Source organism: Vidua chalybeata, chromosome 25 (genome assembly GCF_026979565.1).
Source record: "Vidua chalybeata isolate OUT-0048 chromosome 25, bVidCha1 merged haplotype, whole genome shotgun sequence".
Lineage (NCBI taxonomy): Eukaryota > Metazoa > Chordata > Aves > Passeriformes > Viduidae > Vidua > Vidua chalybeata.
This window is the reverse complement of record NC_071554.1, coordinates 6260084-6283196: the sequence shown is the minus strand read 5'-3', so window position 1 is coordinate 6283196 and position 23113 is coordinate 6260084. Positions and strand designations below refer to the sequence as shown.

Genomic DNA, 23113 nt, shown 5'->3' with positions numbered 1-23113 from the left:
GGAGAGAGAGACAGGAAGAGACAGAAATGAGAGTCTTTAAGCAGAACCCTGAATTAACCTTCCCAGAAGGGAATCCATGTGGACTGTGGCTTTTATTTATAAACCTCCTCCTTCCTCCAGGCCTTCTCTGCTCACAAGGAGAAGCAAAGCCATGGAGAAAGGCAGGATTTTGAGGATATCTTGGCTGAGAGGATCTGCTTGGCTGTACCAGAGAGCCCAAATAATGAGAATTAATTAAACCCTGAAGCACAAATGGGCAAATGCAGCTCTTGTCCCACAAAACAAAGGAGAAATCTCATCAACATCTGTAGAAGGTGCCCCTGCTGAGCTCCAAGCAGCCTGAAGTCTCTTCTCAGGACTTCTGCAAATAGAGGGATTATTTCCCTTTTATTGTATTAGAAGGGGGGTGGAAGGGTGAGCAATTGAGAAACTTCATTATGCACTGAAAGAGGAAATGATTCCAAGAAAAATTTGTTTCTCCATGTGGGAAAAGCAGAGCTGTTTGAGACTCACACTGTGTTCTTCTTCCCCTGCCACTTGCAAAGTCTTTTCATTCCACTTGTACTTCATGTTTCAAGTGGATTATTTCCTTCCATTGATAAGGGGATAATTCAGTTAGGCCTTGCAGATAGTTATTTCTTTGCTCAGAAGGATATTTTGCATGCAAGGATCATTTTTTTCTCTTTTTTTTTTTTTTTTTTAAACACCACCTAGAGCCTGTGGAAATGAGATATATTAGCAAGGGCTGAGTGGCTGATCACAGGGAGAGCGAGGGGCAAATTAAACCGTGCTGGGAGGAAAGCAGTACTTTGCCCAGGAAAGAGGACTTGGGGAAGTCGGTGTGTAATAAAGTCACATTCTGTCACTGCGGGCAGCTCCTCTGGGTCCCTGAATCCTCGCTGCTTCTCTGGCAATGCTGCTTTGAAACCAAGGAAACAGCGCAGGAGACGGAGCCCAAAAATCCCCTGCACTTCCCTCCTCCCGGGATTTTGGCTGCTGGACTGGCTGCCCTGTGGCAGGGGAGATGCCAGAGTGGGGTGGAACAAATGCTGTCAGCCAGCACTGGGGCCAGAAATGCTCCTGTCACTCTGTGAACGTCCCGTGGGGATGCCACAGGAGCAGGGCCTGGTTCTTCTGGTCTGGATCCCTGGGAAGGTGGAGGGAAGTGCTGGCACCAGGTGGCACCTGGACAGCAGCCGGGGGGTGCCAGGTGTGGGTCTGGCCCCCTCGATCTGCTCTGGGGGATGAGAGCCCAGGGCAGGGATCAGGTCAGGCCCTTTTCCCAGGCACAGTTTGGATACAGGCACAGCTTTGGAGCCAGTTTAACCCCTGGCATTTCCGGCCAGAGCTCGGCCTGGGCCCCTCAGGGTGATGGGCACAGACAGTGGCAGCTCCCTGGGCACATCAGGGGCCCTGGGCGGGTTTATCTGAGAGCTAGAGCGCAGATTTGGCAAGGTGGCCGGCAAAGTGTTTCCATGGCCACTGGCCCCAGAGCCCGAGCCCCACTGCCTGCTGCAAACCCTCCAGGCATGGTCCAGAGGGAAAATCCCCGAGGAATGAGCCCGGCCTGGTGCTCAGGCACCGATGTGACACAAGCAGCAGCAGTTTGTCCCTGACCCGGGCCAGGGGTCGCAGCTGTTGTAGATGTCAGCAAACCCAGTGGGCAGAATGCTGATGTCTGACTCCATTTCAGAAGGCTGAATGACTTCTTTATTATAATTATGTTATAATACATTAATATACCATATAAAAGAGGGTACTAAATACTACATGCTACTTTCTCTAGCTATCATATCTCACTCCCTGACAACTCGTGACCCTGTTCTCCAGAGTCCAGCCACACTGGATTGGATTGGCCATCAAGCCCAAACAATCCACCACGGTCCAACCAAGAGCTCACTCTGGGTAAGCAATTCTCCAAACACATTCCACAAGAGAAAAACAAGGAGCAGAAATAGAAATTGTTTTCTCTTTCATTTCTCTCTGTGCACCTCAATAAAAGATCCTGAGAGAGAGAGAAATGTGCATGCCACATGCAGCTCCGTGGTTCAGTGCGGCCCTGCAGCCTGAGGCACGAGGGGACACGAGGGGTGGCCCTGTGACACCAGCCCTGTGGCACGGCCACCGCCCCATTCCCCAGGGTGTCCTGCAGTGCCAGCCAGGCCTCTGTAGCTTGTCCAGCCGCGTGGCTCTGTCGAGTGGCGTTTTTGGGAGAGCTGAGCTCCTTAATGACTCCTTCCCTGGCAGGAGCCTGAGCGGCACAGAGGGCGCGGGGCTGTTTGTTACAGAGAGCCAGAACCACTCCAGTGTCCACTGCTGGGGTCACTGACCCCCTCTGGCACCACTGACATTCACACGTCACGGTTTAAATGCTCCACTGTGGATTTCTCCCGGGGTTCCTAGGGCCAGGGCGACCCCAAGAGAGATCGTAAAGAGTCTTTGCTTCCCCAGCCCGAACACAGCTGAAGAAGAGGTCTGGAATCTGTGCAGTTCCTTTTTCAAGGTTGTTTATTTTTCCTTATCTATAACATTCTCTCTCTGACCTGCCGAGGTCCAGCTAGTACAGAAGCCATGGCAGTCTGCCCCCAGCCCTGGGCATCCCCCACATTTTACACTCAAAACTACATGTGCCATGTTTGCAGTTCCTGTACCAATACCTAAAATCCATGTTGGACAGTGTGTCCCTATCCTAAACCAATAGGAAAGTGTCACCATCACACCGAGACATGGAGGACAGGAAGAAGGAAGAAAAGGCCAGGGCACGCCCAGATTCCTCCATCTTGTACCCCTGAATTACATTCTAAAAAACCCCAAAATTCTACTTTTCCACCCTGTGCCAATTCACCTATTACACTTGTGGCTTGTAGTTCCTCATCCAGAGTTGGGAGTTTTCCACAGGCTAAAAATCGAAGCCACAGGTGGTTTTGACTTCGTGCCAGGGTCTCTGAGACCCCTGCCAGGGTCTGGAGACAGCCAGGGCAGCCAGAGGGATGTGCTGGACTCCAGCACTCCACATCCTCTGCGTTTTTCTGGTGTGCAGCTGTTGCTGCATCAAGTTTGAGCCTGCTTTGTAGAAGGCTTCAGTTAAACACCTCGAAGGACAACCTCTTGTTAGTATGAGACTGCTGCTGTCGTTCTCTTCAGCCCCTCCTGGCTACTTCTCTCTCGATTTGGGTGAATTACAGGAGGTTTTCTGAGCTGCATTCAAATGATGTTGGGTTCAGAGCAGAGCTGTGGCCTGGAATGTTAATGTGGGATGGCAGCTCCACAGGAGGCACTCACAGTGTGCTCTGCCCGACCTGGGATTGCATCCTGGCTCGTCTCCCTGCCCTCAAACTGCCTCCCGAGGACACTCTGCAGGTCACTCAGGACATGGGAGCTGTCCCCAACCTCTGGGACACACCAGAGAATTTGTCCTCACTCCCTGAACTCTTAAAAACATTCCTGGCTCTGTGTGAGGTGCTCAGCTCTTCCCACGTGAGGCAGCAAATCCGTGTCAGGAGAGGTGGCCCCAGCTGTGCAGGGCAAGGAAAAGCCAGTCCCCAGCAAAGCCTTTGAAACTGGGAAGTCTGGGCATTTTCAGGGAGTTCCCAGTCCCTTCACGGGGTGTTTCATGGAATCCTGCAGTGGTTTGGGTTGGAAGGGGCTGTAAAACCCATCCAGTTCCTGGGCAGGGACACCTTCCACTGGTTGCTAAGGGTGGTCTGGAACAGATTTAATCCCATTGTGAGCACCTAAACCAAACACTGAGAAAGATCCTTTGTAATGAGTGTTTGATGCTTGAGGAGAGGCAAAATGAGCATAAAAAAAAATCTGTTAAAATCAAAAAATCTATTAAAAAGCAAAAAGATTATTCTCTCCTACCACCTAAGAGGAACTGGCTAGATTTGTACAGCTCTCAGGGTTTGGGAGAAGCTCCTGTGTCCCTAAATCTCCTTCACCATGGGAATTAACAATGCAGAGGCATCACCCGGGGTCCTGCTCTCCCTCCCTCACCTCCCTCTCCCTGTGGGTGAAATCTTGGCCGTGTGGGTGTTTCAGAGGGGCCCAAAGCCCCTGGAACCTGAGCTTGGGCAGGCTCCAAGTGTGCTCCACAGAATGGCTTTCATTAGTCTGTTTGACATAAACACTGTTTTCAGGTAAATGTGTTTAACTTAATGAGGCATTTATTTGCAGTAAGAACTCTTTAAGAAGCTCTGTTTTCTTCCAGTGAGCTGAGCTGATGAGGGGATTAATAACAGGCTTGAACAAGCAGGCTGAGAAAATAAATCTACCAAAGTCCTCTGTGCGGGTTGTGAAGGATGCTTGGATTGATCCCAGTAAAGGCAATCATTTCTGACAGGATGGAGGGAAATAAAGCACATTCTCCTTGCCTGCACATCTCCCTCGTTCCTGGCAGGGGCTATCTGCTCCCCTGGTGCTTCTCCCCCGACCTCAGGAAATGTCTGACCCGAGTACAGCCAGCAGCAGGACACGGTTTCTCGGGAGCCAGAGGGATCCAGGGTTTATTGAATGGAGCAAGGCCTTCCTAGCAACAGAAAGATTTTTCCCAGCCCTTCCCCACGCAAGGGGATTGGGACATTCCCAATGTACAGGGACAGAACCCCGAATCCCTTCCCATCACAGGGCTGCTCCCTGGCCAGGTGCACTGCAGATATTCCAGACTCACCTGGCCCAGCCCTGTGCTCGGGATGGCCCTGCTGGAGCAGGGAGCAGGGAGCAGGGAGCAGGGAGCAGGGAGCAGGGAGCAGGGAGCAGGGACCGTGGCTGGTCCCCTCCAGCCCAGCCCTGTGCTCGGGATGGCCGTGCTGGAGCAGGGAGCAGGGAGCAGGGAGCAGGGAGCAGGAGCAGGGAGCAGTGACCGTGGCTGGTCCTCTCCAGCCCAGCCCAGCCCTGTACTCCGGGATGGCCCTGCTGGAGCAGGGAGCAGGGAGCAGGGAGCAGGAGCAGGGAGCAGTGACCGTGGCTGGTCCTCTCCAGCCCAGCCCTGTGCTCGGGATGGCCGTGCTGGAGCAGGGAGCAGGGAGCAGGGAGCAGGGAGCAGGGAGCAGTGACCGTGGCTGGTCCCCTCCAGCCCAGCCCTGTGCTCGGGATGGCCCTGCTGGAGCAGGGAGCAGTGGCCCTGTGTCCTAGGTTGACTGTATGATGCTTTTATCTCCAGTCGTCTGTTCTGTTTATGCTCAATAATAAGTTTTGCACCTTTAAGACTTGTTCCAGGAGTGAAGGGAAGGAGAAGAAGCGTGGAGTTTGTTTTCAGAAACTGCACTCACTCCTCCACATTCCTGCTCCTGGACTGTGTTGTCTGCGGACGGACAGACAGCGAGACAGAGCTCTCCTTTGCTTTTTAGTTAGTTCTAGCTAGCTGAGGCAAAGAAGTTCCCTGGACTGTGGCTTTTCCTTTTCTTTGGACCTGCTCAAACCTGCTCTGGACTGAACACCAAGAAGAGCACTGGCAGCTCACACCTGTGGCCAGCAGGCCAGGCCTGGGCCGTGGCATTTCCAGAGCCAGAGGGACTGATCAAAGACTGAGTGAGCCGAGCTGCAGCCTGGGCAGGGGGGGATTTTTCTGAGTTTGTCTCTCTTTTGGAGCGGCAAAAAGTTTCATTGTTTAATATTGTTTAGGTTTTCTTGTTTAATAAACAGTTTTTTTCCACTTTTCTCCAAGGAAGTATTTTTTCCCCGAACTGCCTGGGGGAGGGGCCAATTGAATCTGCCTTCTAGAGGAACCCCTTTGGGGGTTCTCTCCCAAATTTGCCCTGAACCAGGACACCCTGGCTGGTCCCCTCCAGCCCAGCCCAGCCCTGTGCTCCAGGATGGCCCTGCTGGAGCAGGGAGCAGGGAGCAGTGACCGTGGCTGGTCCCTTCCATGGTTCCATGGTCCTGTTTTCTATGACATCGTTGCTCAAATAACAACATTAACCCCTCAAGCCTGGAAGGGTTTTCCTTTTCATTTCATGGATAAACAGGGAGCTGAGAAACACACATGGATAAAGTTCATGGACTGAACTGCCCCACCAGGACATCTTTTAGAGAATCCAGAACTTTGCAGGTGTCCAGACAAGAACAGTTAAAAAGGGACCAAAACTTGGCAGACATCACAGAGGCCTGGCCTCAAACTGAGGATCTTTGTGGCTGGTACTGAGAAGGGGAGGGAAGGTGCAGCCAAACTGTCCCTTAGGAGATCTCACAGTGCTGCTTTCCTCTCTTTCCAGTTCATTGCCCTGCTCAGTGTGTAAATTTTCCTCCCTGAAAATGTCAGTTTATGTGGAGAGGAACGAGCACAGTGAGGCTGCTTGAGTGTGCACTGGACGTCCACAGGGGACCATCAATATTAACACAGGGATATGACAGAGATAGAGAAACTCCTTGTCCTAAATCGACTCTCAGATAATTTGCCAAATGCAAAAATCATTGAGGTTAATCTGCCATGGGGAAATGCCATCTTTTCTTCCTTACTGAGGCAAAGATTCCTCCATCCTTTGGGAATGGTCACCCTGAGGGGCCACAGGGCAGAGCCCCCCCACTACAGGACTCATCTGAACCCCAAGTGACAGGGAAACACCTGCAGCAAGAGAAATGCCCTGTCCACAGAGGTGCCCCCAACTTGTTTGGTGACATCCTGGGAGGAAAGGCTGGGAGAGCTGGGACTGTTCAGCCTGGAGAAGAGAAGCTTTGGGGTGACCCCATTGTGGCCTCCCAGGGCCTGCAGGGGCTCCAGGAGAGCTGCAGAGGGACTGGGGACAAGGCCTGCAGGGACAGGAGCCAGGGAATGGCTCCCAGTGCCAGAGGGCAGGGCTGGATGGGATCTTGGGAATTGGGAATTGTTCCCTGGCAGGGTGGGGAGGGGCTGGGCTGGAATTGCCAGAGCAGCTGGGGCTGCCCCTGGATCCCTGGCAGTGCCCAAGGCCAGGCTGGACACTGGGGCTGGGAGCACCTGGGGCAGTGGGAGGTGTCCCTGCCAGGGCAGGGGTGGCACTGGGTGGGATTTAAGGTCCCTTCCAACCCAAACCATCCTGGGATTCTGTGACTGAGAACCAGAGCTGTGGGGGTTCCAGAGAACCCAAGGGTGAGCCCTGTGGGATGTGCTGCCTACAGGAGACTGTGTGAGAGGCAGGAAGCGAAAGGAGAAAAAAAAAATACTTGGGGAAGATTGGCTGGCACCTCAGCAGGTACAAAACAGCTACGTGAGAAGCTTCCTGTGCTTCCTCATGCTTTCAAACTCTCCCCCTCACATCAGGAGATCAGAGTTCACCTCTGCCACCAGTCCCGTGTTCACTTCTCACCTGGGGTCATACCTGGAAGGCTCTGGCTTGACCTTCCTTCCCTCTTCCCAGCTTTACAGACTTCAGATTCCTCTAAAATAAAGGGAAATATCAGAACCTCCCTGTCTGTGTTTGGCCCCTGGCACTCACTTTTTCCCTGACCTACCTGAATCCAAGTTATTTTCCACCTCAGAGTGCAGCTTTCAGCAAAGCAGCTCCCTGAGACCTCTCTCTTCATTACCTTCCTGTTGCTAATTAGATTTCTGCAGGTTTCTTTCTGCTCAGCAACCCTTAAACACCAACTTGCACATCTTTTGGTCCCTCCTGGGAACCTGTTGGCCACCAGGATTCAATCTGGTGGGTTTGGAAACATTTCAAACGCTGCAGCATGGCCAGGAGTCCATCTGTCAAGTGAGCATCTGTGGCTCACAATTCCAGCCGGTTTGTCCACAGAATACGGGAAATTTAAAATGTGCTGCTGCTTTTTCAGAGCAAGGACAGGGTAAAGCCTTCCCTGATCACCTGAAATGTGGCTGGAGCTGTCTCATATCAGGGATGGATCAATGCAGGACTCCCTGAATGTTGGGTGGGACAGTTGGTGGATTGATGGGATTTGCATTAGAGAGATATAAAGCACTTCAGGGAGAAGGAGTGGAAACTCTGCTACCAAAAAAGAATAAAATATGCTCGAGAAACCTTTTAGTCTTTCTTGGATGCTTTCCAGCTGAGGATCCCAGTGTTTTTTATGGAGCAAGGCTCTGTCTGACAGAGCTGCAGCAATCAATGGGAGTGGAGCTGCTGCTGGGAGCCCAGCGGGGCTTTGGTGCCACAAGAGCCCCAGCACTGGGGGAATTCCTGAAATTTAACACAGACAGGCCACAGGATTGGGGAATTCCTGAAATTTAACACAGAATGGGCCACAGGAATGGGGATATTTCTGAAATTTAACACAGACAGGCCACAGGATTGGGGAATTCCTGAAATTTAACACAGACAGGCCACAGGATTGGGGAATTCCTGAAATTTAACACAGACAGGCCACAGGATTGGGGAATTCCTGAAATTTAACACAGACAGGCCACAGGATTGGGGATATCTCTGAAATTTAACACAGACAGGCCACAGGACTGGGGATATTTCTGATATTTAACACAGAATGGGCCACAGGATTGGGGATATCTCTGAAATTCAACACAGACAGGCCACAGGACTGGGGAATTCCTGAAATTTAACATAGACAGGCCACAGGATTGGGGATATTTCTGATATTTAACACAGACAGGCCACAGGATATGGGATATTTCTGAAATTTAACACAGACAGGCCACAGGAATGGGGAATTCCTGAAATTTAACACAGAATGGGACACAGGAATGGGGATATTTCTGAAATTTAACACAGACAGGCCACAGGATTGGGGATATCTCTGAAATTTAACATAGACAGGCCACAGGATTGGGGAATTCCTGAAATTTAACACAGACAGGCCACAGGACTGGGGATATCTCTGAAATTTAACACAGACAGGCCACAGGACTGGGGATATTTCTGATATTTAACACAGACAGGCCACAGGATATGGGATATTTCTGAAATTTAACACAGACAGGCCACAGGACTGGGGATATTTCTGAAATTTAACACAGACAGGCCACAGGAATGGGGAATTCCTGAAATTTAACACAGAATGGGACACAGGAATGGGGATATTTCTGAAATTTAACACAGACAGGCCACAGGATTGGGGAATTCCTGAAATTTAACACAGACAGGCCACAGGATTGGGGAATTCCTGAAATTCAACACAGACAGGCCACAGGATATGGGATATTTCTGAAATTTAACACAGACAGGCCACAGGATTGGGGATATTCCTGAAATTTAACACAGACAGGCCACAGGATTGGGGATATTTCTGAAATTTAACACAGACAGGCCACAGGACTGGGGATATTTCTGATATTTAACACAGAATGGGCCACAGGATTGGGGATATCTCTGAAATTCAACACAGACAGGCCACAGGATTGGGGAATTCCTGAAATTTAACATAGACAGGCCACAGGATTGGGGATATTTCTGATATTTAACACAGACAGGCCACAGGATATGGGATATTTCTGAAATTTAACACAGACAGGCCACAGGAATGGGGAATTCCTGAAATTTAACACAGAATGGGCCACAGGAATGGGGATATTTCTGAAATTTAACACAGAATGGGCCACAGGAATGGGGATATTTCTGAAATTTAACACAGACAGGCCACAGGATTGGGGAATTCCTGAAATTTAACACAGACAGGCCACAGGACTGGGGATATTTCTGAAATTTAACACAGACAGGCCACAGGATTGGGGATATCTCTGAAATTCAACACAGACAGGCCACAGGATATGGGATATTTCTGAAATTTAACACAGAATGGGCCACAGGAATGGGGATATTTCTGAAATTTAACACAGGCCACAGGATTGGGGATATCTCTGAAATTCAACACAGACAGGCCACAGGATTGGGTATATTTCTGATATTTAACACAGACAGGCCACAGGATTGGGGAATTCCTGAAATTTAACACAGACAGCCCACAGGATTGGGGAATTCCTGAAATTTAACACAGACAGGCCACAGGATTGGGGAATTCCTGAAATTTAACACAGACAGGCCACAGGATTGGGGATATTTCTGAAATTTAACACAGACAGGCCACAGGATTGGGGAATTCCTGAAATTTAACATAGACAGGCCACAGGATTGGGGATATTTCTGATATTTAACACAGACAGGCCACAGGATATGGGATATTTCGGAAATTTAACACAGACAGGCCACAGGACTGGGGATTTTGCTTCACTTTATCACAGAGAGGCCACAGAAGGAGGGCACATCTTCAGTTTACCACAGGAGGAGAGCCTACGTCCTCGTGTGACCCTGGCTCAAGCTCCTGGTGCAGGACTTTGCTCACCCAAAGCCGCCCCTGCTGAGGTCAGAGGGGGCCCTGCTCAGCCCCAAAGGTTTGCTGCCCCAGAGAAAAGCAGGTGGAACATCCTAGGGGGAGTTACAAGTGCTCTGTGATCCCCAAAATCAGAGCTGAGATTCTTACAGCAACCCCAGTGCTTCAAAATACCCATTTGAAAGCTCAAACCCCCCTCCCTGTGCTGGTTGTTTATAGCAAATGGGGCTGTACCTGTATAAATCAGCACAATGCACATTTGGGCAATTTTACCCAGGATTGTGGGAAAGAAAGCATTAATTCAGCAATGGATATTAACGATGGAAAAGAAGCAGCTCCTATTTGCTGCCTCCGTCGCAGACAAAATGCAATTCCTTGCAATGATATTATTCTGGATTACACGCTGAAGCACATTAACATATCCCCCAGTGTTTTGTGATCTCATAATGAAACTTCTATTACTGATCATGCATGAAAGAGACGCTATTGTGGGGAAAAAACCCTCGCAGAGACTCCAGGCTGAGCCAGCAGCACCAGCAGAGTTGGAGCTGCCAGGTCTCACTGGCAGCTTTTGGTGGGGGCACCACAGGACACGCACGTGGGACAGGGAAAATTCACCCCCTCCCCTCAGGAGCCTCTTGCTCAGAGGGTGCTGGGAAGGGCTTTGCCTCTGCCTCCCTCTGCTGCAGCAGCTCTGGGATGTCTCTGAATGGAGGGATTGGTGATCACCCCCCTGGACTGGGGTATTCCCACTCCTCCAGGTCCATCTGCAGCAGGGCAGCAGCTCCTGCCCTGCTGGGTGAAATGCCCCTGCAGAGAACAGGGGACTGGGACAGACAGCGGGGATTTCATTGGCTTGGGACTGAGCTTCCAGTGCCAAACCTGGGCACTGCTCTGCACCTGTCTCTGGTGGAGCTCAAGAGCTCAGGGACAAGTCATTGTGACATCAAAGACAGCTGTAACTGGCAGGGAAAGAAGCCCGGGTCAGCCAGAGCCGTTTTCCTTGAAATGTGCTGTGATGCCTCCAATTGCACCCATTTCAGCTGGGTTTAATAAGAACCTTACCGCAGGTTAAACAAATACCAAAGGATCACTGCAGACAAGAATGAACTGCATTGTTAGAACTGTTCTGGAGAAGATAATTACCTCTTACATTGTAAACCTCACACTTTTTCTTTTTTTAATAATCATTGTTTAAATACATTTACTGCCTTATTAAAAATTAACCTTTGAGGAGCATAATTTACTATAGAACACTTGCATGTTTGGAAACCCAGAAGGTGGGGAAATCTGCAAGTTAACGAGTCTGATTCTTCTCAGGTCTTGGCCACAGCCTCTCTCCTTGATCTGGGTAATTTGACTTTCTCTTCTGCAATGAGCAGCACCAGAAGCTCTGAGCAGAAGCTGTGATTCTGTTCTGCTCCTTCCCAAAACCAGGTTGGGACTTCCCAATGCCAAGGACAGCCATGGTCGGCAGGAGCAGGGGCAGGAGGGGTTTGGGGACAGCTCCACACCCCTGGTCAGCAGGAGCAGGGGCAGGAGGGGTTTGGGGACAGCTCCACACCCCTGATCAGCAGGAGCTGGGACAGGAAGGGGTTGGGGACAGCTCCACACCCCTGGTCAGTAGGAACAGGGACAGGAGGGGTTTGAGGACAGCTCCACACCCCTGGTCAGCAGGAGCAGGGGCAGGAGGGGTTTGAGGACAGCTCCACACCCCTGGTCAGCAGGAGCAGGGGCAGGAGGGGGCTGGGGACAGCTCCACACCCCTGGTCAGCAGGAGCAGGGGCAGGAGGGGGCTGGGGACAGCTCCACACTGGGTGCTCCCCACCTGGAGGCAGGAGCAGAGAAGGTTCCAGCCCATGAGGAACTGCAGCATTAAAAGACCCCTGGGCAGCCACAGGAGGGGTCACAGGGGTCTCTGAGGTGGCCGTTTTCCTCTCTGGAACATCCAATGGTAACTCTGTGCTCAGTTGTGCCCCAGACCTGCAGAGGCAATGAGCTGATCCCTTCCAACTGTGCCCCCTATACTGAGTACAATGCCCTGGGACCAGCCCAGGGCATCACATCCTGGTGCTGACCCATCCTGAGACATCCATGAGCATGGGAAGAGCCAGTCCTCCCCTCCGAAGGGAAGGGCTCCATCCAGGGACTTGTCTTATCTCCCTCAGTTTCCTGGAGGCTGGTGTGGCTGACAGCAATTCCCTCCCAGGGGCACTGCCTGGGCCACTGCAGCCCTCAGACCCGAAGCCCTGGAAGGTGACAAACCATCTCCAGCTCCATGGGAAGGTGATAAAACATCTCCAGCTCCATGGGAAGGTGACAAACCATCTCCAAATCCATGGGAAGGTGACAAACCATCTCCAGCTCCATGGGAAGAAGGGACCATGGATTTCCTCTGCAGGATCCATGTTCAGCACGAGGTAAACATGCCAGCAGTGAGTGAACTCTGAACATTCCTGCTTGGAGGAGGCTGTCCCATGCCATGCAAATGCTGAGTAGTTTTTAATGAAACCCATTTTTGCCTCAAAACTGCAATTATATTATCAGCAGTTAATTATCACCTGTCAAACCGAGCTCACGCTGCTGTAGGGGTTTGGTTCTCCCAGAGTTCGGTAGAGCTGAATTCCTCAGGGCGGGATGAGGAGCCCTTTTTGTCGGGAGCTGTTGGTGATTGAACTGCTCTCGTGGCTCCTGGGATGGCAGCGAGCTTTGATTTCCTGGGAGATGACAGGCTCAGTGCTCCTGAAGAGGCTCATCTGGAGATCAGGCAGCACAATGGTGAATATATCCTAATGACTGTTTGCATTGTGCTCTCACAACGCTCAGACACATTTTCTCCTCAGGTATTTCATAAAGTGTTTGTAGTTGTGGCTCTGTGCTTTATGTGCTGAGGCATCTGGATGTCTCTGAGAGCTGTGTTTGAGGGAACAGCTTTTCCTACACCCAAGCTTTCTTCACTTCTTCCAGAGGAGGACAGAGATCCTCAGAACATTTCAACACCTTAGATCTGTTGCAAATTCAATTTCAAGCCTTTGAATGAGAACCTGAGTTTGGGTGTTCCTCCTGACACTGCTCACATTTCGTAATCAGCCTTTTAAACTGCTTTTCTCCTGGTTTGGGGGAAAAGCGAATATGGAAAACTGGCAAAAGCATAATTGCTCTTCACCAGGGCAGGGGTGACTGTGGAAGGAGGAAAGGAAAGGGAAGGGAAAGGGAAAGGGGAAGGGGAAAGGGAAAGGGAAAGGGAAAGGGAAAGGGAAAGGGAAAGGGAAAGGGGAAGGGAAAGGGAAGGGAAAGGGGAAGGGGAAGAGGAAGGGGAAGGGGAAGGGGAAGAGGAAGGGGAAGGGAAACTCTCCATTAAGGACATTCCCCACTGGCAGAGCAGACATTTCCCACACGGATGTGCTGAGTCGATGTCCCCACATCGGCTCCGACCCCAAAACCACCTTTGGTGCTTCTCACTGAGCAGGAGTTCAGCACCACGATCTCTGCAGCAGCTGATGTTGTCCTGCACCCACCCGGCAATAACGGCAGAAGAAACCCATAAAATATCACACAGTTACATTACAGACTCTGCAAATCACCCTCATCCTGCCGGAGTGCACCCAGCGGAGGATATTTTCTCTTTCCTTTGGCAGCCTTTCTTTCTTGCTGGCCCACAGCTCCCTTTGTCCAACTGCAGCCATTGAAATGAAGGATTTTTGCAGCTTGCATCTGCTAAGTACCTGCTCATTAACCAGCTGACACTCCCACTCTGCTCGGGCAGGAATTTCTTTATCTGCCGTGATTAAAGGGAGCAGCACTTGGGCGACGCACCCATAAATTCTTGCATTCATTTGAGTTCTGAGCACAATGGACAGATCTCGGCTGAGGCTGGCACAATAAAACTGCCACCAGGTATTGATGGAAGTGTCATCCCCCTTCAGCACGCCTCAAAGGCGCTGTATCTGTGTTAGCACAGCCACCGATAAATGCAGGAGTTAGGGAGGGGACGTTTAGGGACTGAAATTCATTGTTGGGAACTGAAATCCATTGTTAGGGACTGAAATCCTTTGTTAGGGACTGAAATCCATTCTCCTTCAGCTGCGGAGGGGAATCAAGGACCTGCCTGCCCCGATTTGTGGCACTGCCCAGGCCACAGCTCCTCCCCAGGCTGTTGGTTTTCCCCCCAGCCAGGCTGAGCGTGGTGCCACCACCGCCGGGGTGACCCCGGGTGTCCCTCTGGTGCCAGCGCTGAGTGCCCGCAGCCCCGGGCAGTGCCCGGTCCGAGCTGGGCACAGCGCGGCCACACCACCGCAGCAGTGTGGGAGATTTCCTTGGGGGCAAAAAGAGGGATGGCAGTTCCTGTGGGGCCAGCTCAGGCAGCGCTGGGTGAGCCCCGTGGTCACTGCCAGGGGTGCCTCCTCTCTTTGTTCCTGCTGGGTTTCCAGGGACTGCACAGGGAGTTAAACCTGCACAAGGAGTTAAACCTGCACAGGGAATTAAACCTGCACAAGGAGTTAAACATGCACATGGAATTAAACCTGCACAGGGAGTTAAACCTGCACAAGGAGTTAAACCTGCACAGGGAATTAAACCTGCACAAGGAGTTAAATCTGCACAGGGAATTAAACCTGCACAAGGAGTTAAACCTGCACATGGAATTAAACCTGCACAGGGAGTTAAACCTGCACATGGAGTTAAACCTGCACATGGAGTTGAACCTGCACATGGAATTAAACCTGCACAGGGAATTAAACCTGCACAAGGAGTTGAACCTGCACATGGAATTAAACCTGCACAGGGAGTTAAACCTGCACCCAGCCTGACAGCTCCAGAGGAGACTCCAAACCCTCCTTTTGGAGAAGCAGGGAGATCCATGGAATCATTTAAGGTCCCCAAGTCCACCCACCCACCCAGCCCCACCAGCGTGGTCACCACTGACCGCGTCCCCAAGTGCCACACCCACGTTGTTTGAGCACTCCCAGGGATGGAACTCCACCAGATCCCTGCACAGTCTGTCCCGGTGGTTTCCAACCACTCTGTGGGGAAATATTCCCTCACATCTCATCTGCACCTCCCCTGGAGCACCTTGAGGCCATTCTCTGCCATCCTGGGCTGCTGCATTTCCTTTGCTGACCCCGGGCTGAGCCAGGGGCTCCAGGCAGCCCATGGCCAAGGCTGGGAGCTCGGAGCAGCTCCTGCTGCTATCCAAGCATTCCTCGCTCATGGAGAGGTTGGAGCGGCCCCTCACACAGCCGGATGTTTTTCTGGCTGTTTCTGTTCGTGGACAACTCATTTAGGACAAACTTGCTGTGTGAGAACTTTCCCTCCAGACTAGAGCTGTCCACACTAAACAAGGACAAAGTGGGAAGAAAAATAGGAGAGAAACAGCAGCATGAGAATGAAAAGCGCTGAACTCCAGGCAGCTCACACTCATTTTTCACAATCCCAGATCAACGCCAGCATCTCCAATTTTCTGCATTGTGCTGTAATTTCCCTTAATGCTGAATTAGGTCCTAATCATTTGTATAATTTAAAATATTATTTCTTTGGGTGAGCGCAAAAGGTTCTGCAGGGTATTTTGTTTTTTTTTTCTTTTTCCCTGGAATGGTTTTATGAAAATTATGCTTTTATAGGAGCATCCTTTACTTTAAAAAGGAGGGGAGGAACATTATTACTTACACAGAGGGCTAATGGGAGTGTAGCCATTCAGGCAATTTACTTTTTAACTGAGGATTACATTAAATACTTTCATTGTGGTGCCCAGTCCCAATCACTCCTCCACACCTGCTCTCCCACAGGTGTTGGCACTGAAGTTTTGTTCCAGTCACTTCTCCCAGCTAAAATAAAGCCCTCCAAGAGCAGCCATCACCACATCGAGCGCAATTCTCTGCCTGGAAACCGCTGCAATTGAAAATGGCGCGGCCCCTGAGAAGCCAGCCCTGCATTCCTGCGGATGTTCTGCCCAGCCAGTGGATCGTGATTTTAAAGGGTTAAGATTTTAGCTGAGGGTTAGAACCAATTCATATTGAAGTTAGATACACCAGTGACAGGTTAATGATTATTAGATGCTTAAGCTAAAGCTAATTGTTTTATCATGAGCCCATTTGCAGAAGGAGGTGGAGCAGGTGAACCATTATAGGAACATACTGAAGCCAGTAGGACAATGCCCAGCACCTGGACCCTGTGGCAGTCCATCACGAAGCAGCGGGCCTCGGATTGTGCCAGAGGGTCACAGAGACCTGACAAAGACTTTCCTGACCTCATCCCTGGGACCACTGACCCAGTTGGAGATCACCGACCCAACTCAGGAGAAGAGCTGCGCACGCGTGAAGGACCAATAACCTCATTTTAATACAGAGCGGGCATGGGAGGTGCTGGGGTTGTGCATAGGTGTTATTTTGGGAAATAAGCAGAAGGCAAAAATCCTTGTACGGTGCAGTCACGCATTTTGGGGACGACCCCCGCGGCGCTGCCCGCCGGTGTAATAAACAACTTCTAACACTTTCTAACCGTGACTAGCTGGAGAGTCTTTGTCCGTGATTTTCGGTTTTGACGATTCAATTGGCGAGCCAGGCAGGAGCTGGGGATGTCCCAGAGCTGCCTCTGAGCAGGGGCTGAACCAGAAATGGGTGAGGCTTTGCACACCCACCATCACCAGAGCAGCACAGAGAGCTCTGCAAACGCCAGCTCTGAGTGGGCTCTGAGGATGGGGCTGCGGGAAGTTTTCCATTTATCAATCCTGGGCGTTGTTCAGTGAATTCTTTAGCACTGCCATGATTTTGTTCCCCTAGCCTGTCACTTTATTCTGCTCCAGAAGACGTGAAAGAGGCTCCTGCAGGTTGGAGCCACCAGGAATGGAAGTATCCACTCCAGTTTTCCCTGCTTTTAATGCACATGGATTGAAGGAATGGGGAAAATCCCGCCAAGGTCAGGCCTTTCCCAACCTGCTGCTTAAAGGAGATTCTCCTGCCCCAGGGATGTGCTGAGGCACGCCTTCTGCTCTGAAATCCAGGATTTCTCATCCCCAGAGCAGTGGGAAGCCCCTGCCCAGCGCTGATGGACTCTCAGAAGCAGCTCTGGAGGTGGCACCTCCTGGTCTGAGGCCGTGGCTCACCCTGGCCAAGTGTGGGAGCTGGGAAGGAGCTCATCCATGAACCTGCAGCATCCTACCCATCCTGGTATTCCAAGAGAAAAGGGATCTCCCTCACCTGCCCTGAGCTTTCCCTGGAGCTGTTCAAGGCACCTCAGACGTGCAGCCAAATGCCCAGTCCCTCCCTCCTCCTTTGGAATAAGAGCATTTTTTCCCCATTTTACAAGTTTGGGAACAGCCACAGAAATCATGGGAATTGGATCCCTCACCTTTTTCTTCTTCTGGGGCATGATTTCTTCTCCACAGCTCAGCAGACAATTTTTTTTTTTTTCTAAAGTGTAAACAAAATGCTGAGAGAGGATAAAAATCCCCCAGGAGTGAGCCCAAGCAGGGCACCAAACATCACTGATTCCATTTGGGCTGCGGATAAACTCCAACCTCATTTCTTATCTGGAAAGTTGCACTAATCCACCTTGGAGCCAACAATTCCAGAGGGGTAAGACCCTGGAATCAAAGGCACTCTGAGGATTTACACCAGCTGAAACCCACAGCAGACATGAGGTAATTGCAGTGAGAAGGGAATCAAAAAAATGCCTTTTTTTTTTTTTTTTTTTTTTTTTTTTGTGCTGACAACTTTAAAACCACGCTTTTCATGTGTGAAATGGAAGATTTGTATAATTGCTCATCCTTTGAACTCGGGTTTATTAAAACTGTGACATGCACATTAAAATGAGATTATAGAGGGAGGGAGGAGAAACACAGAGGGAGGAATTGCCACACAATGCAGGGACTGAGCAGAGGAGCAGCCGGGTTTGGTGGCAGGGCTGCGGAGCAGGAGATGCAGGGCTGGGACAAAGTTCCTCTAAGGGCACGAGGAAATCGGAGGTTTCAGTGTTGGGTTGCTGCATCAGCCCCTGCCAACACCCTCCGTGCCAGAGGAGCCAGAGCCCAGCCTGGCCCCACGTTTTTGGGGTGTTTGGTGCAGTCAGCCCCCGGCTACAGACCTGGGAACAGCCCCTGAGGCTTCCAAGGCCCAAATTCAGGAGTCACTGCACCTGGCCAGGGGCGTCGTGGTGACAAGGGGATGTCCCCACAGCCCAGCCCCGGGTGACAGGGGCACAGGGATGTCCCTGGTGACAGGGGCACAGGGATGTCCCCACAGCCCAGCCCCGGGTGACAGGGGCACAGAGATGTCCCCACAGCCCCGGGTGACAGCACAGCACATCTGGGGATGTCCCCACAGCCCAGGCCCTGGTGACAGGGGCACAGGGATGTCCCCACAGCCCAGCCCTGGGTGACAGGGACACAGGGATGTCCCCACAGCCCCGGGTGACAGGGGCACAGGGGTGTCCCCACAGCCCCTGGTGACAGCACAGCACATCCAGGGATGTCCCCACAGCCCAGCCCCGGGTGACAGGGGCACAGAGATGTCCCCACAGCCCAGCCCCTGGTGACAGGGGCACAGGGATGTCCCCACAGCCCAGCCCCGGGTGACAGGGGCACAGGGATGTCCCCACAGCCCAGCCCCGGGTGACAGGGGCACAGGGATGTCCCCACAGCCCAGCCCCGGGTGACAGGGGCACAGGGATGTCCCCACAGCCCCGGGTGACAGGGGCACAGAGATGTCCCCACAGCCCAGCCCCGGGTGACAGGGGCACAGGGGTGTCCCCACAGCCCAGCCCCTGGTGACAGGGGCACAGGGGTGTCCCCACAGCCCAGCCCCTGGTGACAGGGGCACAGGGATGTCCCCACAGCCCCTGGTGACAGCACAGCAGGCCCAGGGATGTCCCCACAGCCCAGCCCAGCTCAGCAGCTGCTCCCAGGGCTGCCTGACTCCCACCAAGGCTGGGAAGCTGGGAGCCAGCTCCGGGTGGGAGCAGGGCTGGGAGATGAGGAGCTGGAGAAGGGTAAGGACCAGGCTCCAGGCACGGCTGAACCTGCTCTGTGTGTCCGTCTGTGTGTCTGTCTGTGTGTCTGTGTCTGTCTGTCTGCAGCCTCAGCCCCACAGGGAGCAGGGGTCCCCCCGCTCCCCAGGACATGGAACATTTTTGGGCCCCTCAGGGCCATGCAGAGAGTGCAGTTCTTTTAGAGGCTGGGTCTGGGTCTCTTCAAGGGCACTCTACTGCCGAGGGCAGCTCTGGATCCCTCACAAAAAGGACACTGAGGAGCTGGAGTGAGTCCAGGGAAGGGAACAGAGCTGGGGAAGGGGCTGGAGCCCCAGGAGAGGCTGAGGGAGCTGGGAAGGGGCTCAGCCTGGAGAAAAGGAGGCTCAGGGGGGACCTTGTGGCTCTGCACAGCTCCTGCCAGGAGGGGACAGCCGGGGGGGAGGGGGGTCAGGGATCCCACCCAACACCTCAATCCTGGCCCCACAGCTGCTTCCCAGTGAGGAATTAAAAGATGCAAGGTAAATTTGGTGCAAGCAAAAGAAAACGTGCTGGGCTTATTTGGGCTTTGGGCTCTTTGCTGCAGTGACCGTCAGCGCTGAGGGCGTTTTTGCAATGCCTGGAAGGATCAGCTGGGAATGGTGCTGGGACAGGCCAGGCCATTGCAGCAGTCACCCTCATTATTGCTGCACAGAATGAGATGGAGGCAGGAAAGGGAGAAAAAAGTGTTTAACTGACAAGCTCTTTCTTTAATTTTAAGTCGCTCTAAATCCCATCTCTCTGGATTTACATGGCTTATGAACAGCGTGTGCCACAGAGCGGAACAAAAGCATTAAACACTGGGGATAAATCAGGATTTATCCCCAGCAGGATGAATCCTGCTGCTGGGCTGGCAGGGCTGGAGCCCCGTGGCACCTCTGAGAGCCAAGATGGGGACAGGCACCAGGGGAAAATGGGGAGGAAAAGCCAAGTCCTGCTGCAAGGCAGAGCAGCTGGCAGCCCTTTATTGTGGGAAATCCAGGACTCCTGCACAACTGAGCAGTATGATCCAGCAGAAGCCTTTATTGTTTACATTACACACACTTTTACAGATTCTACAAACTACTCAGATCACACTTCTTGATTGGTGCCTTTGTCTTGCTGCCTCGTTCTCTGCCTGCATTTCTCTCAGTATGTGATTGGTTACATCCAGGTGTTTCACAGCCCTCTCTTATCCAGTTCTTGTGCTCTTGGTATTCGGTTTCTCAGCCTCTTCTTTCTTAATTTAGCACCATTTATGTTCCAATAGCCTTGACGGATTCCTGAGGCTTTGATAACAGACTCAGAAGCAGGCTGGCTGGTGCACACTATGGCCTTACCCCTGCAAACACACTGCAACACCCTTCAGCTGAGGGGACTCTGTGTCCTCTGGGCACCCCTCCCTCCTTTCCCATGGGAAGTGCAGGGATGTGCTGGGGCTCTGCAGAGTCGAGGCAGAGTGATGATGGTGGGGGGCAGAGAGGAAGAGGAGGAATGGTGAAGGCAGTGCTGGTGCAGAGGTGTCAAACGGTCCCAAAGACACAGCTGGGCCAGGGAAAGGAGGGAGACGCAGGGGAACTCAGCCTGGAGCAGAGAAAGCTCTGGGGTGACCCCATGGCAGCCTCCCAGTGCCTGAAGGAGCCACGGGGGAGCTGGAGAAAGACTTTGGAAAAGGGCCTGGAGGGACAGTACTGTAAAATGCAGGCGAACCCAGTGGGAAGAAATGCTGATGTCTGACTCCAGCTCAGAAGGCTGAATGATTTCTTTATTATAACTATGCTATAATACATTAATATACTACTTAAAGGAGATACTGAAACTACAAACCTACTTTTTCCAACTACAACTAACAATTTGTGGCCTTCTCCAGCCACAGGTGGGTTGGATTGGCCATCAGGCTCAAACAATCCTCACCAGAATCCAATCAAGCAATCACCCCAGGTAAACAATTCTCCAAACATTCCATATGGGAAAAACAAGGAGCAGAAATAGAAATTGTTTCCTCTTTCTTTCTCTCTGTGCTCCTCTATGAAAAATCGTGAGAGAGAGAGAAATGTGCTGCCACAGGACAGGACCCAGGGAATGGCTCCCAGTGCCAGAGGGCAGGGCTGGATGGGATCCTGGGAATTGGGAATTGTTCCCTGGCAGGGTGGGGAGGGGCTGGGCTGGAATTGCCAGAGCAGCTGGGGCTGCCCCTGGATCCCTGGCAGTGCCCAAGGCCAGGCTGGAGCCACCAGGGACAGCGGGAGGTGACTCTGCCATGGCAGGGATGAGCCTTAGGGTCCCTCCCAACCCAGTCCAGTCTGGTACCCTGGGATTCTCAATTATCCATTCAGGATAACAGAAATATCTGATCGATTTCCCCCCCGCATCAGCTCTCCTGAAGAGCAATTTCCATTTTCAAATCCCTTGGGTTGAGTCTCCCCTTCCCACTTTGCCCCCGAGCTGTGCTGCAGCCAGCAGGGTCCTCTCCTTACCACGAGAGGTGTGGGGGCACCAGGCACCCGGCATTCCCAGGTGCTGCCTGAGGGCTGTGGAAAGTGTAGCACGACAGAAACTGTTCCTGGGTTTCCATCCTTGTCTTGCAATTCCAGCCACAGCTCCATTTCCCAGGAAGAACTTTTTGCTTCCTTCCAGCCCCAGCTGACGACAGACACAGACCCAAAGCCTCTGTTTGTGTCAGTGGCTCACAAAAGATCCTGATCTTTGGGGTTTTTTTATCCCAAAATGAACACAGAAACCAACACCAGGATGTTTGCTGCACCCTGGATCTTTACCTTTCATCAAACAATACCATTAATTTCATTCATTAATATCACTGATCATATTCCACCGAGCAGAAGACTTTTCTTACTGAAATTGTCCAGTACAATGGCATTTCACAAACCAAAAAGCACCTGGAATAAAAGGGAAATGGAGAAGGAGAACCCCCCCCAGTGCATCCCAAACTTCTCCAAAACTCTTCCTGAGGGACCTCCCAACGTGGCACCGTTTCTCCATTTATCCAGCACATGGAGGGCTCCCCTGCCTCGACGGGATTTCAGAGGGATTATTTGGAATCCAGTTCCCTGGGACACCCAGCAGCCAGCCAGGAACGGGGCAGGGCTCTGTGGGAGGGCTCTCACTGCACCTGGGAAAAGTGGCAAAACCAAAGATCATCCTGCCCTGGCATCAATTTCCTCTTTGTTATCTTTCTAGACATTTCTCCTGTCAAATAAAGAATATTCCGTGCATTCTTCTCACAGGTGATTTAGGACGGTTTGGGGAGCATCATTTTCTCCGTGCTACAATTTGGTGTTTCTTTGTTATCCTTTCTTTTCTTCCGTGTCAGATAATTTCCTGTGTGTTTTGTGCGTCTTTTTTTTGTGGCTGGGGAGATGTTGGAGGAGCGTCTCTGCTGAGGAAAGGCTGAGGGAGCTGGGGCAGTGATGGGCACAAATCCCTTCAGAGGTGCCCAGCGACGGCAGCAGGGGCACGAACTGAAACATGGCATGTTCCAGCTGAAAATGGGGAAAAATCCCTTTCTTTTGAGGTAGCAGAGCCTTGGAAGAGGCTGCCTGGAGAAGGAGTGGAGCCACCTCAGAGCCCTCGTGCTGCAGGTAGGGATGGGCTGGGACCGGGGGATTCCAGCCCCATCCAGGCTGGAATTCTGTGCCATGTGCACATTTGACACTCCATTCTCACTGGTGCTGTCATTAGTGCTGTTATTTGACAGATATTTTCTTCTTCTTTAACCCTTTTGCCCCGAACACAGACTATAAAAAGAAGCTTTGTAATTTTCCCTGTCCTTTTTTTTTTTCCATGTAAAATTGTTCTGAGAAGCAAAATCGTTGTTATTATGATTAAATGTCCTTGCTCTTTTTGTGTTAAAAAAAAATCAAATCTTTAACAATAGCAGGGAGGGTGGAGAGAGGGCAAA

The 23113-nt window shown here is 51.7% G+C and overlaps 2 long non-coding RNA genes across 2 annotated transcripts; one reads left to right on the top strand and one right to left on the bottom strand.

The window, feature by feature from the left end:
• Positions 1 to 4144: 4144 nt before the first annotated feature.
• LOC128799947 (uncharacterized) lies at positions 4145 to 4758 on the bottom strand. Its single transcript, XR_008434878.1, has 2 exons — positions 4670 to 4758; positions 4145 to 4528 (listed from the first exon to the last, which is right to left on the bottom strand). It is a non-coding gene; the product is annotated as an uncharacterized LOC128799947 (long non-coding RNA).
• Positions 4759 to 5978: 1220 nt separating this feature from the next.
• Positions 5979 to 6352, top strand: LOC128799937 (uncharacterized). Its single transcript, XR_008434873.1, has 2 exons — positions 5979 to 6135; positions 6213 to 6352. It is a non-coding gene; the product is annotated as an uncharacterized LOC128799937 (long non-coding RNA).
• Positions 6353 to 23113: the final 16761 nt, after the last annotated feature.